The 24,960-nt window shown below is 38.5% G+C and overlaps 1 protein-coding gene across 1 annotated transcript in view; it reads left to right on the forward strand.

Annotated features, from left to right (window-relative positions):
- GAP43 (growth associated protein 43) overlaps positions 1-24,960 on the forward strand; it is a 130,574-nt gene that overhangs the window by 93,600 nt on the left and 12,014 nt on the right. The window lies entirely within an intron of this gene.

The following is a 24,960-nucleotide window of genomic DNA, read 5'->3' on the forward strand; positions in this document are numbered from 1 at the left end:
TCTCTACTGAACTCATCGCTATATCCCCCATTCCTTATTACCATCTTCTTAGACTGCCTCTGTGCCGGTTTTCTGAACTTTACTGAACCTCCTTCCCCGCTTCATATTGCTGTTACAGTCACATTCCTTATGTATGATCTAGTCATTTTACTCAACTGCTCAAAAAACTAACGTGGTTTACTATAATTCAGGGGTAAGCAAGCTACAGCCCATGGACCAAATTCAGCTCATCATCTGTTTTTGCATAGCCATTCTTAGCTCTCAGACCATATAAAGAGAGGCAATGGGTTGGATTTGATCCATGGCACATAGTTTGCCAACCTTTGCAATAAGTTCATGTTGCTCTGTCTGTTGTTCAAGGCTATCCATAATTTAGTCCTGCCTCCCTTTTCAGCCTTACCTCCTATTTCTCTTCTTCATATATTGTATGTTTCAGCCAAACAAGACTATATACCCTGTGCCCCTGGGCCTCAGTGTCTTTATTTTCCAAGTGCTCTGGGCTAAGAATGTCCTCTATCCCTCACCCCCTTTGCATGTTCAGTTCTTACCCACCCTGTGAAGCTCAACTCAAATAATATTTTCTCCATTAGTCCTTGCTTTATCCCACTAAAGCACAGATTTTTCCTCTAGGACCTTATCTAATACTAACATTTATAGCTATTAATAATAGCCAACATTTACATAGTGCTTTAAGATTATAAAGTGCTTTAACTATGCTAATTTCATCCTCACAACAACTCTGGGAGATAGGTGCTATTATCCCCATTTTACAAATGAGAGAACTGAGGCAGACAGAGGCTGAGTGACTTGCTCAGGATCTCATAGTTAATAAGTGTCTGAGGCCAGATTTGAACCCAGATCTTCTTGATTTCAGGTTTAGAGCTCTGTCCACTGCCCCCCCAGCTACATTTATTATATACAATAATAATATAATATTGTATACAATGATGTTGAATACAATAATTGTATACAATAATAGTGTTGATCTATGGAAGTGCCAATTGATACAACAATAAAAATAACATATTTATGCCATTTGACAGAGAGATTATTTTCATAGTATCTTAGATTTAGAGCTGGAACTTTTGAGGCTAATGAACCCATCTACTTAAATTTATAGAAGAGGAAGCTAATAATGAGGAGGTTAAATCACCTGCTCAGCACCTCAGAGAAACTATATGTGGGAGGCATAATTTCAACTGAGGTCTTCCTGATGCTAAACCCCACACCTAGCCTTTGTGGCAATTAGATGGACATCATTATCACCATATTACACCTAAGGAAATAGAGGCTTGGAAAAGCCAAGTCATTTCCATACATTCACATACCAGTTACATTTCTGAGGTAAGATTAGAACTCATGTTTCTCCTTATTCCAAGTCCAACATTCTTCCTACTAGATGACACTACCTCCTAGATCACCAGATTAAACAAAATGAGACCACAAGTGAGTTCTGTTCGTAAGCACTTCATCTGTTTAAAGATGAGGTGAAGAATAAGGAGTTACATAATTAGAAGGGGCTGTGAGAAGATACCCACCATATTATGCCCTTAGGGAGCTGTACTCAGCTCAGACTGAAGCCTGTCTCAGCTTCCATCATCTTCTAGGAAAGGAAAATTCCAAAGGAAATTGGAAGAAATCATTGAGAGACCTGAGGAACCTTTCTTCTCACAATTTCCTGCTCTGCTTTCCCTTTACTATTTTGTCACTTTCCTTTACCTCAGTACTCTCATCTTAGCTCAGGTCAGCACTGGGGAAAAATCTAAGCATTGCAGCCTCTCACTAGACTAACCTAACCTCCAGACTTCACTGGCAACAGAGGATGATGGCAATAAGACCGGTTCTCTCCTACCTATGACATGAGAGAATCTAAACCATTGTTCCTGACTTTGTTTCACACTTTGCCTCCTACTGGGATTTCCAATCCATATGGGGGAAATCAGCCTTGTTTTCTCAAGATAAATATAACTCTGTTCAAATGCAGAGGACCATTTTGGGTTGTTAAAAAAAACAAAACTCTTGGAACTATTAGTTCTAATACTCTAAGACAAATAGAAAGTATATTTGAGATAAGCAGAATCAGGTCTGTGTGCCATATTGACAAACTGAAGATTGTCATAGAAATGTAGAATTTTAGAGGTGGAAAAGACTGAAGTGGCCATCTTCTATCCAATGGCTTCCATACATAGTGACCTCAGTGTTAAGAGTAAAGACAATGTCTTATAAGGAACTGAGACTTTAATAAAGAGAAAAAAAGACTAGAGGGATGTGATAGCTGTCTTTAAGTACTTAAAGGGTTATTATGTGCCTGGTTCCAGAGGGAAAATGAGTAAAAGTTGCAGAAAAGCAACCTTAAGCTCAATATAAGGGGATTTTTATAACAAATCAAGCTATCTAAAATTGGATGAGCTGCCTTTGTAGTTAGTGAATTCCTCCTTGGAGGTTTTTGAATGGAGCCCGGATAACTACTTGTTAACAATGCTATAGAAAGGATTCTTGTTCAGGTATGGGTCAGACTGAGGTCACTTTATAGCCCTGAAATTCCAGGAATAAACAAGGCTTTGTCCTCTCAAGAACTAGCTGTCTTGGTATTCTCTTCTTTTCAGTTATCAAAGCAAAATTCTCAAAGCCGGTATACCTCAGAAGTTATCTTTTCTTTTTTTTTCTTTATTCTATTTGTTCTTAATTAGAATTAACTTGACTTTTGCATTGCTAATATTCTTGATTTAAAATCTATTAATATTTTTGTGGTTTTGAATTTCCTCACTAATACTTTAAGTCAGATCTTTGTACCTCTTTGTAGGTGAATAAAGTCTCTACACATGGACCCTAGCACAAAGAGATAGAAGGCCTATGCCATTCAGTTCAATTGATTTAAGATAAGTAGATGAGGTTATGGGTAAATTCTCTCCTCAACCCAGTAAGTTTTACAAAGAGAAATGTTCTGCCTTGGGGCCACATATTGCATCAGTAGTGATAGTAGGGAACCTCACAAATGCTGTCATAAGTAGGACTAGACAAAAGTATAATGATTGGGTTCAGTCCATTGCTACTAGAAAAATAATTAAGGGGGTATGTTCTTTGGATGGTGGACTAAAGGAGAACAGAGTATATAGCATGCATAGATGGGGACCTACAGCCTTTTTTGTGTGAGAACTACTCTCATCTTCTTGTGACCTTGAAACTACCAGGTAGGTCTTTATGTGGCCAAGCCTGTGCCAGCAGTGGCATGCCAACTCTGTATGGAGAGCAATGATGTGGAGGAAGCAAAGACAGTAAGACCCTCAAGTGGAACAAATAAAGAAGCTGTTGCTTGTGTTTGCTTCCTCACTGGGAATCCTTAAAGCCTTAGAGAAGATGCTAGATTGGGTTAGGGGAAGGGATGGTGGATGGTGGTGGCAACTAGCTTAGGTATCTGTCAGTTAAATGTTCAAGACCTCCTGGAACATCCTGATTTTCTTGTCAGGGCTAACCACAAAAATCTATCTGTATATACCAAAAGGTAAAAAATGTTTTAGTCATATTCCTAATAGGTCACGATCTTCCAACCTTGCTCCCTTTATCTCATGTTACCAAGGATTAGAGAAGTGCTCAGAGCCAGCATGAAGAAATTGAAAAAGCACTCTACTTAGAGTGGAAGGCAGGAGCTCGAGTCCTAGTAGGACCAGAGCCAATGGTACTATTTACTATCCCATGACCTTGGGTAACTCAGGTACCTTGTCTGTGAAATATGGATAATAACACTGAACATTATCTACCCCATATAGTTGTTGAGAGGTGCCAATGTGATCACATGTGAAAGCTCTTGGTAACTCTAAAGTGATAACTAGATGTGAGTCATTACTAAAATGACTCTCTCTTGCTTAGAAGGACATTACAGCTACATGGAGAGGCATAATTTCCAGGAATAAAGAGATTATGTCTCTGTATTCTGCCTTGGTCATACCACATGGAGAGTATTGTGTTCATTTCTGGGCACCACCATTTGAAAAGGACGTTGATAAGTGGGAGAAGGGTGCAGAGGAGAACAACTCCAGTGATGAAGGGCTTTGAGTCTGTGTGAAATGATGGTCAGGTGAAGGAACTGGGAGTGTTTAGATTGGAGAAGATAAGATTAAGGGAAGCATTGTAGAGGATTTCAGGAGGTTTGAAGGACTATCCTATGGAAGAGGATTTGACTTGGCTGTTTGCCTCCAGAGTGTAGAAATAAGAACATTGGGAATGAGTAACAAAATGGAGAATTTAGGCTTGATGTCAGGAAAGCCTTCCTAACAATCAGAGCTGTCCAAAAGGGGAATTATGTTTTTGAGGCAGAGGTCTTCAAGCAGAAAACCGGAGAATCACGTGTTGTATTTGTTATAGGGGAGATTTTTTTCCATGTACAGACTATATCAGTACTGAGGTTCCTTCCTACTCTCAAATTCTATGATTTTGTGATTCATTGATTATGAATATGATTTCTTATACTTGGCTATAGCATGGAGGAATGGGCAGAATGAAGAGGAAAGTATGGAGGCTGTATTTGTAAAGAGCTATAATTCATCTTTGTTACTCAGCATCTGTAAAACTAACAGACATTCTTGAAGATGAGAATCTCCTGCTTCTGTTGACTTCAGTGGACCAGTAGTTGACACAGTCTATTTATTGGGGAAAACTGTAGTTTCCTAAAGAGATGCTTTGGCACCAGCAGGCGGTTGATCGAAGCATAAAAAAATCTTAGCTCAGCTCCACATCTAGACAACCAGTGTCCTGACACCTGCTGGGCACAGCAAATTTGTACCTTGTCACTGGGTGTGTAATGTGCATGATAGAAACAATAATGAGGTTAATGATAAACATTCACAAAAAACATTTCCTCCCTTTTTTCTTGCTCTTTGCCTCTCATATTTCTCTAATACCCTCTGTACTGATGCTCCCCACCTCCCTCCAACCCCCACCCCTCCAAATGCACCCACCCAGATCTCTTGAGAGTCATTACTACTCAAACCATCAGCCAAAGTTAGTGGGTTTCTATGGTAACCAGGCAGCTGGTGTCTAGACACTGTGAGAGATGCCTTGCAATTGAGCTGCAAATCTAGCTTCCATCACACACTCTACCCCCCCCTTCTTCCCATTTCCTTTTTATTTACTGCCAGCATTAATGCTGACACAGGATGGAGTTTCCTTTTGACAGGCCATTAAAGAAAGGAGGAGAAGAGAAGAAGGGTGAAAAATTCAAGTTTGCTGCCTTGTCATACCAGTGAAGGGGAAGACAACCGGGAGTGACAGGCTCAGATCTGCCACTTTCTTCCTTCTTCACAAAGGATCTTTATAAGATTAAGACATTTTTTAATTAGAAAACATAGACAGTGGTCTGTTGGGAGCCATCATCATCATCTTTAAGAGATGGTAAAAACTGCTTCTTGATTTTCCCTCAGGACAGGACTTCGAGCTGATGGTACTGGACTGAAAACAGGCAGAATCATTACACTGTCTCTCTACAATTTAATTTTTCCTTCCATGCGATGGAGGTTGGGGATTTCAAATCTTTAACAAGTATTATCAGATGGCAAATAATAAATGGTACTGTAGATAAATATGATGACTTGCTTGGGATGTGGTGACACTTCATGCCTGAAATATAGACTTCAAATGGTTCCAGTGATAGTAATCACAGTCACAGTCATAGTAGTTGCAGTCACCATCATAGTCATGGTAGTAGCCAGTTTCTAGATGACTATTCACCATTTGACCTTTCCATTCTTTTCTAGTTCCTTTGATTCAACAAATATTTCTTAACCCCTGCCTATAAGGAAGGTGCTGAGTATACAATGACAGTAATGAAATAATTCTGGTCCTCTAGGATCTTACATATGCCTAAGGGGCCAGAACATATATTAAAACCAGAGTAAATATCTTTACTGATAGGTTGGAGATATAAAAATATTTAAAACAGTATTTCCCACCAATGGTCTGGGGGTTTAAACACCATTATCACCACAAGAATTTTAAAGGTATAGGTAGGATCCCAAGTAGCATGTTCAGGGACAATGAGAGGAGGTTTTGTGTTGGAAAGTATCTTGTTGGTTAAGTATGATGGTGAAAGTTTTGAAAACCCAGAAGAGGAGTTTTAGACTTTTTCCCCTATAATTGAAGAGATGTCATTGAAGGCTTTTGAGCAGGGAAGTAATATACAACAGGAAGTATTATAGGAAATATTTGTGTGGTCATGGTGGGCAGGATGGATTGGATGGGGAAGAGGTTAGAGGTAGGAATCTTCATTCCAAGGTGATTAGAGTAGACCAGGGAGGTTGTTATGAAGATTTGGAGTATGGTTATAGCCCCGGGGATGGAGATAAAGGGATGCACATCATGATATTTCACCATTGAAAGGGGCCTCAGAGATTATATTTCACCTCATACTTGATCAAGAATCATTTCTATAACATCCCCAGTGAGTAATTATCTTGCGTTTGCTTGAAAACATCGAGTGAGGGAGAGCTCATTACACGAAGCTGAAATCTGCCCCCTATAATTTTTATCTATTGCTCCTAACTCTCCCTTCTAGGATATAATAACAGAGGTCTAATTTATCTTCAGCATGATAGCATTCCAACCACTTGATGACAGCTACCCTACTCTTCCCAAGTCTTCTTTTCTTTAGGCTAAACGTTCCTAATTCCTTCAAGGGACCATCATATGGCATGAGTTTGAGTCCCTTCACTCTCCTGGTAGTCATACTATAGCTAACTTCCAGGTTATGAAGGGTGTTCCTAAAATGAGCCATCACTGAACATGAAACACTCTAAATGTGATCTGACCAAGGCACAGTAAAGTGGGCAATCACTTTTCTTGTTCTGAGCATCATTCGTTTCTTAATTCAGCTTAATATTAGATTAGCTACTTTGGCTGCCGTAGCACATATGTATTGAATTTGTAAGTCAACGAACACCCCTCCATGATCTTTTTCAGACCAACTGCTACATAGCCATATCTCCCTTATATCATATCAAATCATTTATATGCTTTCATATGTGTCCTTATTACATTAATATTTTTATCTTTTTATCTATCGGAACGTTTTTGGATTTTATCGTCCAGTATGTTAGCTATCCTCATCTTGATGTGATATGAAAATTTATTAAAATTGCAATTTGTATCTTTATCTGAGTCACTAAAACAAATAAACAAAAAAATGAAAACAAAAACAAAACTGACATTTATTAAGAGGCTGAAGAGCTGGTCTTTTAGCCAGGAATCCATAGGTTTAAATCCATCCTTTGACACCTATACTGGCTGTATGACCTTGGGCAAGTCCCTTTACCTTTCATTTCTCTAGGCAATAGTCTCACACTATCAGTTGCAAAGATGGGGCTGCTGTGCATTAGCAGAGGGATTTTTATCACTTGAACGTTCCAATATAGCAATCATATCACAGGTCCAGTCCCTGTGTCTATTGATATGAATATTAAATGACATAAGACTAAACATAGAGCTCTGGCACAATCTACCTTTCCATCAATGACTATTTTTGGAGCTTAGTCATTCAACTATCTGTAGTCACAATTTGTTCTAACCCACCTAGAGTAACTTAGTGAGAGAGGAAATGAAATTAGTCCAGCATCACTTACTCTTGATGAAGCCACACTGACTTTTTTGTGATTTACCTTTTCTTTTTGTTCACTAACTATCCCTGCAATACAGATGATGAAACTTCCATTTTTATTAGATATGGGTACATGTATACACCTTTTGCTGGAGGTGGGATTTTGGTATGTGGATTTTCAGTATATAGAATAACTTACTCAAGGTATAAATGGATGGATGTCTTCAATATATTCAGTTAATACATTTTTAAAAAGACACCTGCTACAGACAACAATAGTTGGTGCCCAAAAAATATTTATTGCTTGGCTGGTTGATTTTTTAATTCCATTTTATTTTTAAAATTAATCTCTTTTTTTCTCCCTCCTACCTCCTTCCCCCCTCCCAAAAAACACACACACAAAAAAAACAAATTAAAAAAAACTAAGCCCCAAAGCCTTTGTAATAAACATGCATCACCAAGCAAAACAAAATTTGGCATTGTTGGCTGGTTGATTTTGCATCCCCATTACCTTTTTAGTTATTTCACTCTATGTCCTAGAACTAGGGGGAGGATGACACATGGTTGTGGCAATTTGACCTAATGTACCTCTTTCCTTTTCACAGCTGTCCCTCAACCTCAGGAGCAGCATTTTGTTTCTTTGGTTTTCAGTAGCCCCACAAGCCTCCCTTCAATCATTATGCTGCTAAGAATATGGCTATAAGAACATTATCACCCATCACAGCAGTAGATGATTTTTTTAAATGGGATATAACGAGGAATCTGTAGGAAGTTAGAGGATTTCTTTTCCCCATAACCCTAAGGAGTTCATTGATACATCCTGCAAATGAAGCACATTATCATAAACTTTCAATTATACACATACATGGTATCTAGATTGTACATCAGCTAGGGTAATTTTTTTAAAACCATAGACTGGTTCTTCCTTATTCCTTACCCCTTCTTCATCCACCATTCTCCCCAACACATCTACACTATAAAGCTCTAGCTTGCTTCTGCCTGGAGGCCTTCTCCTACTGCTTGGTGAGTGTATCCTCAGGAAACATAAGCCAGCTCATCACAATATAGTTAGAAAAGCCAATCTGCTGCAAAACAAGCACCCATCTATATAGAATCTATCTAAATATAAATGACTTGGGGATTATCTACTGTTTTGGATCAGAACATGTCTTTATTGTGCCACCACTGCCGTTGCTTGTGTATATACTCAGAGGACTAAATGCACATTGTCAAGTGTGGAGATATTTGAGTTGTTGGAGTAATGCATGTAGACAGGGTGGCACGTACAGAAATGTCTTACCACACTTTAAATAAGTCTAGAAATGGCCCCAGGCAGGAAGAGGATTATTTGAGTCGTGTCATTACCTACACTACTAAGGGTCAAGTCAGAAAATATTTGCAAAGCATTTTGCAAATGTTAACTATCATTATGTCTATGAAGAACCAAAGTCACATGAATTTTTCCTTTATTCAGTCTCACCTGTGCCTTAGTCCTTTAGCTGCTGGGATATTGGCCCCATTCTATCTTTTTGTTATTGCTCCAGTTCTTTCTTAGACTCTGGGTCCCAGTTTCCCCTAGATTCTCTTAGCATTATCCCAGAAGTTTCATTTCGTCCCCTTAGTAAGAGGAGAAGGGGAGAGGAGGAATAGAAGTGAGGAGGAGATGAAGAAAAGGGAAAAGGGGGAAGGGGGAAAAGGGGAGAAATGCCCCAGATATGACTAATTTAGTCATAGATGCCTAGCACAGCTATTGGATTAATCAATTTCCATATACCAATTGTTTCAGGCCTGCCTCACTGCCATGCTAAAGATATCTAGAGATATCATGTAAGGCTGTAGTAATTAAGAGCTGATCCAATGGAGGAAGATGGTGCAAGGGAGATTTCAGGCACAGAATGTGTCCTGGGCAAAAGCCAAAAGGCTGGCAGTAGGATTCAATTCAATTCAAAACAGCTCAATTCAATTCATTCAACAAATATTTATCTGATTCATGTCTTCCTATTTCATATCTTGGGGCAGTTATGCAATGGAACTTATCTTCCTGAGTTCAAATCCAGCCTCAGACACTTCCTAGTTGGATGACCCTGGACAAGTCACTTAGCCCTGTTTGCCCCAGTTTCCTCATCTGTAAAAATGAGCTGGAGAAGGAAATGGCAAACCACTCCAGGATCTTTGCCAAGAACATCTCAAATGGAGTCATGAAGAGTTGGACAACCGAAAAACAACTGAACAACAACGACAATCTGTATGTTGATTTGAATTAGGGTGATGAAACAAAGGGGACACTGGGCAGTTTTCCCTGGTGGAAGTAGAAAAGACAAAACTGGAGGAGAAAGTCACCGAGTTATTTCAACTTAGGTTATAGAGGGCTCAGAAAATTCTGATGGAGGGCATAGCCTCATCACTAGCCTCAGGACAGAGTCATCACTCTCAAATTCTGTTAGTATTCCCTCTGTCAAGACCTTGGACAGCTTGGCCACCTGACCTGGAATGCAGGGGTTTCTCTCCATTTTCTATCAGTGCTTCTGCTTGGTTTAGAGTCCCAGGGGTGAGGAACCTTCGGCATCAAGGCCACATGTGGCCTTCTAGGTCCTCAAGTGCAGCCTTTTGACTGAATCCAAACTTCACAGAACAAATCCCCTTAATAAAAGGATTTGTTCTGTAAAGCTTGGACTCGGGCAAAAGACTGCACCTAAGGACCTAGAAGGCCACAGGTTCTCCAGACTCCAGGAACATCTTGCTTTGCCCAGGATAAACCGATCACTTTTAACCTCATCACAGTGCACGTGGACTCAGCTCCCACAGTTGCCCCTTCCCTCTAACTGAAAGGTATAGAATAAACTCCTCCCCAATCCTTTTTTTTTTTTAATAGAGTGCTCAGTATTCTCCAGTTAACTCTCAGTTTTCTATCAGTGCCTCTGCTTGGTTTAGGCGTCATGATCATCATGTCCTCAGCCACGGGTGCGTGCCTCTCCCACCTTTCAGCTTCCCTTTGGGTATTGTCTTCCCACACTAGCCTATAAGCTTCATGCAGGCAGGGACTGTCTTTCTTTTTCTTATTGGTATCTCCAGTGGATAGCACAGTGCCTATCATATAACAAGTGCTTAATAAATATTAACTGACTTGAACTGACTTCATCAACGACACACATGTACAACACGATGGAAGCCTAGCACATGCACATATAAGGAAAGACAGACTCCACATTTTTTTGTTGTTGCTTTTTGTTTGTTTGTTTGTTTGTTTGTTTGTTTTAGGAAGAAGGCTCAATCAGTGCTGCCATTTGTATGGGCATGCTCTTTCTTGCTCCTTCAATTATGACAAACTCTGTCACAGCTGTATGATTTGGCCAGCCTTCAAAAACATCAGCAGGGAAGCCCTGCTTCTTCTTGCTTTTATTACTGACTGCAATCAATCCTAGCATGAGAGAGAAGCTGGTGTATTCCTCTGGGTGATTGGCAGCAGCTGCTGCCTTCCCATCGCTATAACTCAACTTATCCTGATTTTTTCTTAGGTAATGGAGTTGCTCACTTAGTAGATTTTCTAAATGTTATTATGGTCTGGTTTTGTACAGTAATTTGGAAGATAAATTCTTTATATTATACTTTCACCTTTCTTTTCTCCACATTTATATTATATTCACCTTTCTTTGATCATTTACTTTATTTCTTCTTACTTTCTTGCATTCAATTTAATTTAATTCCCAATTTAATTCAAGAAACATTTGCTTAGCATTTACCATGAATAAAATACTGCACACATTGTTGGAGATACAAAGATGGAAAATGACATAGTCTTTGCCCTTGTATTCTTTGCCTTTATATATTCTACTGGGGGAAGTAATAATATGTACAGAGTTAAGTATAAAACAAGGTAGAGTGCATTGGAGAGAAAGGAGAGATAAAGAACAGACCTAGATAAAGTACTTGAGGACAATTTTGTTGTTATTGTTCATCCCTCATTCTTGGAGTGGACCAAGGACATCACGAGGGTATTGTCTTGACAGAACTGCACAAAGGCATCAGCCTCACTCTCTCCTTTAGAGTTACCGAAACCCAGTGGCAAGATGAAGAAAAATTTTAGGAGAGAGAAAGAGAATACTTTTAATTGGGAGATCTGGGAAGGCTTCATGTAGAAGATGGTGCTTCAGCTGAATCTCGAAAGAAAATAGGGATTCCAAGAAGCAGAGAAGTAAGGAAGTGAGTGAGTTGCAGATGTGGGCAACAGACAGTGTAAAGGCATAGAGATGGCGTGTCATGTGTGAAGAACAGTAAGAAGGTCAGTTTGGTGGACTCTAAAGAGATGGAAAAGAATAATGATATATATTAAGGTTGAAAAGGCATAAGGGAGCCAGGTGTTGAAAGGCTTAAATATCAAACAGAGGAATTTTTATTTTATTTCAGAAGTGATAGGGAGATGCTAGGGAGCCATTTTATTAGGGGAGTAATGTGTTCAGACCTATACTTTAGGTAAATCATTTTGGCAGTTGTAAGGAGGACACATTGGAGAAAGGAGGGTTTTGAGAGAGGAATACCAAGTGGTAGGTAGTCTGTTCCAATAGTCCAGGCAAGAGGTAATGAAAAGTTTGAACTAAGGTGGTGTGTTTGTGAGTAGAGAGAAGGGAATAGATGTGAGAGATGTCGGGGGAGATAAGATAGGATGCTATCACTTCCTTTCCCAGTTGTACATTTCCTTGGGCCACTTTCTGAATAAAGGTCATCATTGAAATATAGTGCAGCCTACTTATGCCCATCATGTATCTATCTGTTGCCCTCTGGGTTAATCACAAACTTAATTCTACAGAGATTACAGTGTTTCAAGATTTAAGACATAGGCACAGATTCTACAGAAAAATAGTCCGTTATAAGATATAAATATGACTCATGAATGTCATGCTCTAATTTAAAAAATCTAATATTCTTTGGGAACATAATACAAATAAGAAAAATAAGGAAGCAATCTTTTTTGCTCTAGTCAGTATTAGCTGAGACATTTGTGGGGTCTGAGTAAGTATCCAGCTTTCATCTCTGTATTTTAGTATCAATGCTGAAAAAAGTTGGGAGGGAGAGGAGATTAATAAAAAATGACTTAAGGGCTAGAAAGTAAATAAATGCAAGGGAGACTAAAAGACAACTATTTCTGTCTTAAAGCATATGAAGAGTAATAGTGGGGGTAATACTGTGGAGACAGAAGAGTTTTTTCCATCTCTGCAGTACACTACAGCAGGATTATGATTAGACATGCAGACCTACGTAGAGTGTGGATCAGATATGCCAGCACATCTGTGTATGTCCATGGTTAGTCATAAGGAAAAACACTGACTACAAATTTAATGAAACAATATACTGCACCAGCGCAGAATTTGAATCTATGAAGATTTCTTTTTTCATTAAAGCAATTTTTAAAATTTTGTTTCATATTCCCATCATTTCCCAATATATCCCGTCCATGTCCCAACCAAAGAGTCATTTCTTATAACAAAGATAAAAAGAAAAGAGAAAAAAGTGATCCAATCAACAAAACTAACCAACACACCAATTAAATCTGATGGGGCAGGGCATCACGACAGTTTGAGTACTGTCTGAAGGTTATTAAAGAGACTGTTGGGACAGCCTGTGCATGCATTGTTCCACACCTGTAACATCCCACCTTTCGAAAGACCGATGGAGAATACATTCTCATAACTCTTTTTTATAGCCGAACACAGTCATTGTAATTACTGTTTACATATCCAAAGGGCACGTGCAGTGCTGGGCAGGAAGTCAGGAAGACCGAAGTTCAAATCCAACCTCAGAGACATAATAGCTGTGTGGCCCTGGGCAAGTCATTTAACTTCTGTCTACCTCAGTTTCTTCAGCTGTAAAATGAGAATGGTAATAGTACCACCCTCCCAGGGTTGGTGTAAGGATCAAATGAAATAATATTTATAAAGTGCTCAGCACAATGCCTGGCATAGTAGGCACTTAATAAATATTTTTTAAAATATCAGTGATATGTATATAGGAACTGAGGAACAGAGAAGTTATGTGATTTGCATAGCATCACTTAGCTATTAAGTAGCAAAATCATGACTCAAAACCAAGTTTTCTGATTCTAAATTTAGTATTATTCTTAATATGTCAAACTATGAATTCTCACTATACCTTTTAGCTGCTGCTTTAAAAGGGTGGAGAAGGGAAAAGGGTAATCTAGATGTGTGATTCAGTGTGAAGTGAATCAATGTTGAGACCTCCCTGTGTGGAAATTCCCTCCATCGATGCAAATTCATAACTTGTCTGTAACTTCGTTTTAGGGCAAAGCTTCAGAACCCCTCTTTGTGTGTGACATGGATCCTTTGGCAGTCTGGCAAAATTTATGGACCCTTTGTCAGAGTAACGTTTTTAGAAGCATAAAATAAAGTCTGTAAGATTACAAAGGAAACTAATTATGTTGATTATAAAAATATTAAAAATAAGCTTATCAAAACCAAAGTTATTAGAAATATTAAAAAATAAACAGATCCACAAACCCTAGGATAAGAACCCACCCTAGAAAGTTTCCTGGGGCCACTGAGAGGTTAAGTGAGTTACCCATAGGCATGCAGTATGCCAAAGAGAGGATTTGAGCCCAAGGCTCACTGCTTCCAATGCCAGTTCCCTCTCTTGCTTTTGCTATATTGCCTGTTTCATTGTGGGATACTATCTACAATATCAAGACCGAGTTTAAATTTTTTTTCTTAACTTGGCCTACAACACTTGAAGTTAGTTATATTTATAGCTGAGAGCAGTATGGCATTGTGGAAGAAAAGCCAGCCTCAAAATCAGGAAGACAGGTTGAAGTCTTGCCCATGATACATTCTGGCTATGTAATCCTGGTGTAGTCATTTAACCTCTGAATTTTCTTGACCAGAAGTTCTTAAACTATTTGGTCTCAGTATCCCTTATATTCTTAAAAATTACTGAGGATCCTCCCCCACTAAGAACTTTTGTTTATGTGGGTTATGTCTATTGATATTTACTATACTAGAAATGAAAACATTAATATTATTATGAAAATAACAATTTTGACCCTGTGAAAGGGTCTTGGGGACCCTTAGGAGTCCTACGACTATAAACTGCAGAAAAGGCGCTGGTCTACATTGGATGGTGGGAGCTTTGTTTCCTCACTCAGGATTTCCTTATGCCAATGAAATCACAGGTCCAGTCCCTCTTCCCTTATAATTGTAGCTAACAAATTCATGAAGACTTTTAAAAGAAAGACAGATATAGGCATATTCCTTTATAAGGTTGCTATGCCCCAGGTAATTCTGAAACAACATCATTAAGACATTATAATCAATTCAGCTATAAAGTCATCAAATCCCACCATAGCTCATTTCTGACATCTGCACCATTGTCCTTATAAAGCTAGCTATCTTTTATAAGACTACTTACCTCATGTGTTTCTGCAGAACCAATTAATAATGTTGGGTGGCATATGCCTATATGAGGTTTTTTTTTTCTTATGGAAAGGGGAAAAGGACACCCTTGGTAATGATGGGCTCCTCAGTTTTCCTTTGATGCTGTGATACCATAATATAACATATCATCAAACAATCAATTCTCAGTCACTTGGAAAAGCAAATAGCATTGTGGAGCAATTAGCAGGGCTCAGTGGAGAACAATGGTGCCACACCAATTTAATTTCTTTTTGTGGTATGGTGCTAGACACTGAAGACAGGGAGACAACAATGTATGAAATCTCTCTGGACCTCCTGTCCCACTTGACCTTCACAGAAGCAAGCCAGGATAATGGATTAAGTAGATATGGTGAAGGGAGGAAGGCAGGGAGGGAAGGAGAGAATTTGGAACTCAAAATTTTAAAAAATGAATGTTAAAATTATTGTTATATGTAATTAGAAAAAAAAACATTTAAAAAAAAAAGAAGAAGATATGGTCAAAGGAATCACATCCTTTCCTGAGTTTCTTCCTAGGAGGGAGTAGGGGAAAAAATCTGAACCTTTCTACAGAGTGAAAAAGAAATGGAGAAGCAGTATTGAGCCTCATACCATGTTCACTGTGATCTCATAATTTTCTCAGTGTTAAAAATTAGGTATTTGGATTCAGCATTCTTTCCCTGGAACAAAATGAAGGTAAATTTGTGGGGGTCTAATAAACCACTACAATAATTAGCTACATAATTTCATTATTTCACCCTGAGGCCTTATGTCAATAGTACATTTTAATGAATGAAATAAACATTTTTCATGTTCAAAGTGATGTACAAGCATTAACTAATTAGTTCTCACAACACTTCTGTGAGAAAGATATTATGGGATAATCAGTCATAATGGTAACTGACATTTACAGCAAACCAGCACCATTTATCCCAAATCCCCAAGCACACTCCTAAATTTACATTCCATTTTGCATCTGTTTGTGAACATATATCTCAGTAATTGATTTATTTATTGATTCCAAGTCTACTGATCCCCCACAGTGAGTTAGGCAATGAGGAATACTTAGAAGGAGAAGCCACTGAAAAGTAGAGCCCTTGGCTTCTTAGCATTCACATCTGAAATCAAACCAGCAATAGCTACCTCCCAGTGCCATGTAAAACACCAAACATAGGTTATCTGTTTTTTTTTTTCCTTTGTAAAAATGAATGAAAAAGATTGATTTCAAATGCTATTTAAAAGTTGTTTCAATACTCCAAAATACTTTTAGTTAGATAGATTTGGTTCTTTCCTGCATGGCTTCATAATGTTTTGTGTGGGGCTTTGTTTCCTTTGGGATGGAGGGGGTAAAAACTCTGATTTGTCTTTTGTTCAAGCAGTGTTATTTGGGTCTGGCTTGTGTTGGGTTTCAGCTCATTAGTATGGTTCATTCTGGTTTTTAGTTCATAGTTTTGCTTCATTCAAATTCCTGATTAAAAATTCCTGTTAATCATTTTGATCCATGCACTGAATAGGTTAACCTCTTTCCTCCTGTTCTAAGAGCTAATCTGTGCTAAAGCCTTGGGCATATGGCCGTTGGCTTAAATCAAAGCATTTTATTGGAGGAGAAGACTCAGAATAATGCAATAAATAGTGGTGTCAAAAGGGAAGCCAAAGGGATTTAGGAATACTAAAATGGCTCATGAGTATTAACACACATCCATACACATATATACATATTCACATATGAAATCAAACTAACCATAGCTATCTCCCAAGTACCATGTAAGATGCCAAACATAGGTTCATCTGTTTTTCTTTTTTTCTTTGTAAAAGTGAAAAAGAGGTTGAGTTCAAATTCTATTTAGAAAGTTATTTTAACACTTCAAAATAATTTTAGTTAGCTAGATTTGGTTCTTGTATGCACATATAAATATATATATGCTATATATATATATATATATATATACTATATATATATGCATATATTTGTGTGCATGTGTATATATACATATATATGTACATATTCATATATATGTATGTGTACATATATATTAACCTTAGCATATAGACATAACAGGACATAATTAAGCCAAAACAATTTCATCAGCCAGTTAGCCTACTTTTACAAAGAAAAATTTAGCAAAATGGCAGCTCTTGAATGTGATTACAGGCTTTTCCATCAGGAGACACTATGGCTTAGCAGAACAAGGCTGGTATAGGAGTTAGAAGATTTGGATTCTAGTCCCAGCTATAGGCATTGAGTAAGACATTTAATTTCCCTGGCTTCCTTTCAGACTTAAATTAAAAAACCCACCTTTTGTGGGAGGCCTGTCCCAGTCCCCTCAATTGCCTTCCTTTTTCAGATTATATTTCATCAATTCTGTATATAATTTGTATGTTGTTGTCCAGTCATTTCAGTCACATCCTACTCTTTGTGTTCTCTATTTGGGGTTTTCTTGGCAGAGATACTGGAGTGTTTTGCCATTTCCTTCTCCAGCTCATTTTACAGATGAGGAAACTCAGGCAAACAGGGTTAAGGGATTTGCCCAAAGTCACATAGCTAATAAATGTCTGAAACCAGATTTGAACTCGGGAAGATGAGTCTTCCTGACTCCAGTCCAGGCACTCTATCCCCTGCTCCACTGCCCATTTTGTATGTACTTTGTTATTTAATTGCTATCTCCTCCATTAAAATGTGAGCTTTGTGAAGGTGAGGACTACTTTTGCCTTTGTTGCTTCTTGAAGGCAAGGACTGCTTTGTCTCCTGAGAGCTATCAGAAGCTCATCATAAACACTTAAATGCTTGTTGACTAGCTCTGAGCCTCAGTTTCTCCATCTATGAAATGAGAGGACTAGAGGAAATAATCTAAGATCCTTCCCAACTCTTCTATACTAGGATTCTCCCAAGAATTCTAAGATGAATTTGAAGCCCATACTCATTCTTACACATATGCACAAACACACATTTGCTCATACACACACATTCACAAAACAGAACTTTTAGAATTCCATGGTGAAAACAATTAACTTCTTTGGATCATAAAACCTCATGGCTTTGGAGTCATAGTAGAAGAGAGTCTTACAGATCACCTAATCCAACTCTCCATCTCTTAAATATGAACTACATGGAAAAATGAAACCGTAAGTAACAATTCATGGAGACTTTATCCAAATTGGAAAAGAACAGAATCCTTTTAGCCAAGGACCACACAAATTTGGGTTCTGATATGGACACACATTTACACCAACTCCTGTGGAATTTTTTAGGTTTCTTTTTAATTCAAAAGAAAAAAAAGTTAAATAAATTGTCACTAGGTATTCTTATCAGGGCATCAGGAATACTCCTATACTATTATTTGGGTCTGGGATGTAGGAAAACGATGGAACTATTTTATTTCCTGTCTCTACCCTTGCCTAAAGTCAAAGATCTCTCCCTGTACTATGCTTTTTGATGCCATGAAGAATTGATATTTTTGCCTATAGGCTTACTCATGCCACTGCCCACCCCATTTCCTCCCACTCCAACTTACACTGGGGACATTAAATAGTATCTTTGGTTAGTGAATGGGTAAACTTTTTTCAGAATATGTGCCAGGTTAAGTAACAGCAGCAGTAAGAGAAGCAAATCAGCAAGCAATGTGTGCACATGCATGTTCACATATATTCTAGAGTCAAATTTCACTTGAGTTTGGGAGGTTTACTATAACCTAGGAAGGTTGACATTGATTTAAATTAAGTAAGCAGGATGAATGGGAATTTTGTTAACATTTTTACTTGTTTTACACCGGTGGAGAAGGTAAGATAGTAGCTTTTTTGTCAATAGGTGAACATGTATATATAGAAATCTAAGTGGTACAGTGGATAGAGTGCCAGATCTGGAATTAAGAAATCTGGCCTCAGACACTTACTAGCTGTGTGACACTTAGCAAGTCATTCAACCCTGTTTGCCTCAGTTCCTCGTCTATAAAATGAGCTGGAGAAGGACATGGCAAAGCATTCCAGTATCTTTGCCAAGAAAACCCAAATGGGGTCATGAAGAGCTGGACACAACTAACTGAGTCAACAACAACAAATGTGTATATATTGTATTTAAACAACAACGCGATTGCAGATAATAGTAATATCAAGATGAAGTACTAGAGATGTCCTAAGTTTCTTGTCTTGTACTTCCTTACTTTTATTACCTCTCTTCTTTTGTTCCTTCTCTCTTCTTCTTTTTTATGAAAAGCAGGTAACATCTTGTGGTTTGTTCTCTGAATATAAATGCCTGACTTCTGGTCCCATATCTATCACTAATTGGTTGAGATTCCAGGGAAGGTCACATTAAGCCTGATTCTCTGATCCACAGGGTAGAGATTGGTATGACAGGAGCCTACTGAGGGAAGCTCTGGGCCAGCATCTGTTGGATGAAGGGAAGATAGTTTTTCCCTCCTGGGAGCAGAATAATCCAAGCATAGCTGCCCATGGCCCACATCACACAGGCTGTATGTTACTAGAATGCTGCAGTGATGTACTCTCCCTGCCTTTCCATATATCCAGTATTATACTTATCTTTGTTTTGCTCAGGACTGTACAACAAAATGTTAGTGAGCATAACTTGGTCATTGGTTATAGGGAACGTAATTTTCTCCCACAGCCCAGCCCAAACTGAAATCCAGGCAGGCACATGTGAAGGCAGGTTAAGGTAAAAAGAACAGATTACCTTCTCCCTCTATATCTAGGGAATTGGTGTTTTCTATAAGCAAAATCAAAAGGAAGCAATTTCTTTAGTTCTTCATTGAATTTTAGGTATTTAGAATCTGAATTCTAAAATTTTCTTGAAATGATCTAATTTAACTCCATTATTTTATATATGGTCAAATTGATTCCTTGAGAGATGAAGTGACTTGCCAAGCTCATGGCTAGTTAGTGGCAGAGCTGGGAATAGAACCCAGGTCCCTTAACTCCTAATCCTGTATCCTTTTCACTATGTCATATGGTACCCAAACTTCCCTCATGCGAAATTCTGGCATATAAATGACCTAGATTCTCAAGAGATGCTAGTTATGTCCAGCAGGGTATTTCTTTTTACCTAGGCTGTATGGGTGGGGAACCTGTGGCCTGGAGGCCACATGTGGACTTCTAGGTCCTCGGGTGTGGCTTTTTGCTTGAGTCCAAGTTTTACAGAACAAATCCTTTATCAAGGGGATTTGTTCTGTGAAGATTGGATTCAGTCATTGAAGACCTAGAGGGCAGCTTGTGGCCTTGAGGCTGCAGGTTCCCCCCCCCCCGGGGGCTCAGAAGTCAGGAAGCCCTTGGGAATCTCTGTTCCAATAACATCAAAATGGTATGCTCTAGACCAGTGCTTTTAAATTGCTTTTGAATGTAACATGTTATAATGAACATGAAAGGGACTTTCAAACAGGTGAAAATAATCTAACCTAGTAATAGTAGTATGCTGGTATAGGCTCAAGATTGACATCTGTCATACTATAAAAGAAGACAGGCTGTGTAAAATCACAAAAGATAGACCTACATATCGCTCAATATAGTGGTATTCTTATTTGCATTGCTTTTAATACTTGAGGGGATGGTGCATACTATTTAGGCAAGGCAAATACTTAAACATCCACAAACCCTCCAGTCCCAAAGTAGTGAGCAGGAGGATGGTTGTGGGAATGGCCACAAAATGATATCTGCTTCTTCTTAATCACTTCTGACAAGGCTAGAAAGTTGGGTAGGTCCCCAGAGGTAATTTTTTACTCGGAAATCCCTCAACCTAATTTCAGTAATGTGGGGGCACAGAAGGGCCTGGAGAGGAGCCGGCAAGCTGGGCCATTACAACAGGCTAGGCAATGTCAGCTGGGAATGCCGCCATCCTCCAAATTGCTGTCTGCCTGTCTGAGCTCTGGAACAGCCGCAGCTACATATGTTCCCAATGCTTGCTCCCCAACAGAACTTACAGACGTGCTTTTCTCACCCTTTTGAGGAAACACACAGAATGTGGAAAACAGGCAGGGGCTGCTTTTTGGAATCTGTTTAAGGAGCTATCAGAAATCAGGTCTGTCGTGTTTTGTTTCAGGGCCACCCTGAGATGTGACCCCACAGTGGACAAGTAGCTTCAGCTCAATGTGCTTTAGAGGATATAGCTAGACACTCTTCCAGTTGAGTATAGAATGAACTTTTGATTTCATCCTCCTCTACACAGCCTCCAAATATTGGCCAGTTTAGAGTTTTGATGAGGATGGAGAATAAAGAACTGATTTATATGTAGTACTTTAAATCTCAGGTAAAAACGTTGATTTGTTCAATCTCAATTAAACAAAATGTAGGGGCAGCTAAGTGGCGCAGTGGATAGAGCACCGGCCCTAGAGTCAGGAGGACCTGAGTTCAAATCTGGCCTCAGACATATAACACTCACTAGCTGTGTGACCCTGGGCAAGTCACTTAACCCCAATTGCCTCACCAAAAAAAAAATAGATAGATGGATGGATAGATAGATAGATAGATAGATAGATATAGTGTACGGATGTGCATATGCATGCTTACCTAGATGTATATCTATATAAGTGTATAAATATATACATATATGTTTACACATATATACATGTATTTATATCTCACAACATTGGTGAGTCTGGAGGCAACCCAAATGATTCCTTTTCCTTTAAAATATTTTATTGATGCCTTTTGTCATCAATAAAACTTTTTTTAAAAGTTGCATTAAAACATAATTTATTGTTGTCTTTTGTCATATTGATCATCCCTGGACATAATCCTCCTCCCCAACACATGCATACACAGATCTGTGAAAATATTGAAATGTTTGACCATTAAGGAAAAAGTCAATTAAAACTGACTTCTACTCAAATGCCTCATCATAATTTTCTAGTGACCTTCCATTCTCAAAACCCGAGCCCTTTAATCATCAGCTAGAAAAGCTTCAGGTTTGGGCCCAGGGATGGGCTTGTTTTCTGAAAACTACCTTATCTCAATCTAGAGAGGCTCATGGCTGGGTTGACAGCAAGGTGATTAATTTTTCAGCCATAGTGGCTCTTGAAGACTATTGCTACATTGAAGGGTTGTTGTTTACCCTGGTATAAGGAGTTCCCATAGATCCTTGAAGCATTGAGGTGGAACAATAGTCACATATCCAGGATAATGTCTTATTCATTTTGAGGACTAGACAGACTATAGTCAAAGGTAATTAGATGAAACAAATTTCTCTCTCTCTCTCTCTCTCTCTCTCTCTCTCTCTCTCTCTCTCTCTCTCTCTCTCTCTCTCTCTCTCTCTCTCCCCTTCTGCCCCTTGGTTCCTCACCTACATTGTCCAACCACTCTTGTGTCCTTTGCTTCTTTTCTTCTTCTTCTTCTTCTTCTTCTTCTTCTTCTTCTTCTTCTTCTTCTTCTTCTTCTTCTTCTTTTTTTAATTATTCATGTTATGCCCACTAACTTTGGTTATATCCTCAGGCCCTGTCCAGCCCTTCTATTTTTTGTCTCTATATGTTCTCATTTGGGGATCTCGTTAGTTCCCATGGATTGAATTATCATCTCTACACATATAACTACCGTATCTATATACATCTCTAGTGAATCTTCTGAACTCGTTTTATATCACCAAAACCTACTGGGCATTTCCAACCGGATATCCCAAATTCAGTATGCCCCAAACAGAATTCATTAACTTTCCCCCAAAAAACCATTCTTCTGAGCTTTCTTATTACTGTTAAAGATATTTCCAACCTTGGTGCCATCTTTCCCACCTCACTCTCACTTATCCCACCAGTTGTCAAATCTTGGGATTTCAGTTTCTGTAACAGTTTCTGTTCCCTCTTGTCCTCTTACTAAGCCACTACCCTAGTTCAGGCCCTCATCACCTTTCTCCTGGACTATTGCAGGTAGTTTCTCATTTTGTCTGCCTGCTTCAAATTTTTCCCAACTCCAAACATGTAGCTTTCAAAGTGATTTTCTTAAAACTCAGCTTTGACCTTGTTATACTTTTGCTGGACAAACTCCATTGGCTCTCTTTGCCTCTAGAATCAAGTATAAACTCCTGTGTTTGACATTTAAGTCTTTTCATAACCTGACCTTCACCTTCCTTTCCAGCATTCTTACAGACCTCTCCTCTCTCTGCACCTTGCACCTCCGTCATATTGCCCTACTTGCTGTCATGCACAAATGACTCCATCTCCCATGTCCAAGCCTTTGTACTGGCTGGTCCCCCTGCCTGGGATGATCTCCCTCTTCCCCTTGACCCCCAGGGAGTTCTGGTTCCTTTCAAGACTCAGTTCAAGTGTTATCTTCCACATGAAGCCTTTCCTGGTATCACCTGGTGTCACCTTTCTCCCCATATCACCCTGTGTTCATTTATTATACATTATTCATATACTTACATGTGTTGTCTCTCTCATGAATGTTTACTTTATGTTAGTGGCTATTCAACTTTTGTTTTTGTATGCCCTCAAATTAGCATAGTGTCTGGCACATAGTAATATCTAGTAAATGCTTATTAATCGATTGGTTGATTTCTCAAAAAATAAACTTCAACTCATTTATATGAGATATCAAAAGAGCTAGATATTTTGAATAAGAGTTTGGCCTCACAATTTTTCTGCTTTTCAATGGATGAAAATAATAGAAGGCAGGTTCATTCCTTTATGATTAGTACTAAATTCTTCATGAAAGAAATGTATGTTTTTATGAAGTATTCTCATAAAGACTGTCCAGAAACTTTCTCTGGAAGGCAGCAAGAGTATAAGAACCAATGATCTACCAATTCAGTGGAAATGGATCAAAACTGAGAAAACCATCCACTTTTAATATCCTTTGAGATTCATGTTGGATTCCTAGCTTTATTACATCAAGATAAATAAAAACTAATTTCCTTTGGAATGAACAGTTCCCTTCTTATCCCCTTCTTGCAGATATCTTTCCGTCCAGTCATATGTATTGCCATAGCAATTTCAAAGCTCTGTCTTTTAAAGCTTATTTCAGATTTGACACTTGTAGAAAAGTTGTATTTTCTGGCTGTGATTCTAGATTTTTATCTTTTCTGATAAACTTTCAGAAAAATATGATGTTATCAGAGGCTAGTAGTAAAACTTGCTTCTTAAGGCTTCTGACCTAGTTTGTTGGTGTTGTAACTATTGTTTTGCTCCCAAGTGTACTTGAAGAAGTTAGTATTTCTGCTAAACCTGTAAAATGGTGCCCATAAGTGTTATGGACCTCTGAGGAGTCCAAATATTGATTGACAATGTTGGTAGAATTGGAGCTTCTGAGAACAGATGGTAAGCATCTAAAAATATAATGACTGTTCAATAAATATTTATTAAATACCTTTTATGTTTAAGGTACTAGGGATATGGAGACAAGAAAACACAACAGTCACTACCCTTGAAGAAGTGATGTTCTATTGGAAAGATACACATACACAAAAAAAGTAAATACCAAATATATACAAACTAATTCAGAGCAATTTCATGAAAGAGAGGGTGCAAATTCCTGGAAGGAAGGGCAGAGAAAGGTTAGAAATGGCCTCATGTAGGAGTGGCACCTGAAATGCATTGAGGGAAGAAGGGATTCTTGGAGGTGGTGGTGGGGAGATGACCCGTTCTAGTTGTGAGAGACCACTTTTTCAAAGACTTGAAGATATAATATAGAATGGCATATATGGCAAACAGTTGGCTGATCTGTTTGACTAGAATAGAGAGCAAAATGCAAAAAAAAAAACCCAAAACAAGAAAACTGGAAAGGTTGCTAGGAGTCAGGTTTTCAAGGACTCTAAGTGCCAGGCTGGGGATTTTGTATTTATGTTAGGATGCCAACCCTGACTTTAAATGTCAAGCTGAAGAGGGTTTTTTTAATCTTATTTATTCCTTTTCATATATTTTATATTTTTAAAAGCTTTTTTATCTGAATAGAATTTTGTCTTAGGAGCAATAGAGAATCATTAGAGTTTCTCAAATAGGGAAGTGATATTGTCAGATCTGTACAGCAGGA

Source organism: Phascolarctos cinereus, unplaced genomic scaffold, assembly GCF_003287225.1.
Source record: "Phascolarctos cinereus isolate Bilbo 61053 unplaced genomic scaffold, phaCin_HiC Scaffold_726;HRSCAF=1367, whole genome shotgun sequence".
In the NCBI taxonomy this organism is placed as follows: Eukaryota; Metazoa; Chordata; class Mammalia; order Diprotodontia; family Phascolarctidae; genus Phascolarctos; species Phascolarctos cinereus.